The sequence below is a fragment of the Sinocyclocheilus anshuiensis genome, unplaced genomic scaffold, assembly GCF_001515605.1.
Source record: "Sinocyclocheilus anshuiensis isolate Anshui unplaced genomic scaffold, SAMN03320099.WGS_v1.1 scaffold1815, whole genome shotgun sequence".
Classification (NCBI taxonomy): Eukaryota; Metazoa; Chordata; class Actinopteri; order Cypriniformes; family Cyprinidae; genus Sinocyclocheilus; species Sinocyclocheilus anshuiensis.
The window spans coordinates 36,708-37,745 of record NW_015551104.1 but is presented as its reverse complement, the minus strand read 5'-3'; positions in this window follow the sequence as shown (position 1 = coordinate 37,745).

Here is a 1,038-nt window from a genome sequence, read left to right as displayed (position 1 = left end):
GGGTCCAACGCGTGTGCAAATTTTCAAGAGTTTTTGAGTATGTTAAGGGCCCCAAAAAGCCCCGGAAGATTGAAAAAAAAATAAATAAATAATAATAATAAGGGGATCAATGGGATCAATAGGGCCCTGCGCCTTTCTGGCTTGGGCCCTAATAAGCACAATACTATGCATTGGTTACCGTGGTTGAATCTGCCGGTGGGGGCGGGGCCACAAATCCACGAGTTTACAAACCCGAGGGAACGGATTGCGAAAGCGTGCGCACGGATTATGAATTTGTGGGTACGGATTCAAAAACCGAAGGTACGGTTTACAAAATCTGAGCGCACGGATTGGAAATTCGTGGGTACGGTTTATTAATCCGTGAGCACGATTTGTTAAACTGAGGGAACAGTTTAAGAATTCGTGAGTACGGTTTATAAACTGAGGGGACGGATTGCAAAACCGTCGCCACGGATTGTTTTTTTTTCTCCTACAGGTGACTTCCCGGGCTCCGTAGAGGTCAGTTGGCAACACTGGTCAGTGTTTTTTTCCCTTTCTTATTTTGATGATTTAAGTGAAATGTGGAGTCATAAAAAAAAAATCCACATCACTTTTGGCCGCTGTTGTGTTTGGTGGGGTTACTGTCACAATATTTAAGACCCTGCACATCATCACCTGTGCATTGCTGCATTTTTCCAATTTTCCAGCCAAAACATGTAATTACTACTTTCATTTCTGCAGGTAGAGCATTGATTTATAGAGTGGAAGAAGTTATTAAAGGGTTAGTTCACCCAAAAATTTAAATTCTGATATTTAATTACTCACCCTCATGTATTTCCAAACAAACGCAAAAAAAAGTATTCTCATAGCATCGCAAAACTGAAGTTGAGCCACTGATGTCACATGGACTGTTTTACCGATGTATTTACTACGTTTCTGAACCTGGAAACATCTCAGTTGCGTTGCTGTCTATGGAGGGTCAGATAGCTCTCCGATTTCATCAAAAATATCTTAATTTGTGTTCCGAAGATGAACGAAGGTCTTACAGGTTTGAAACGA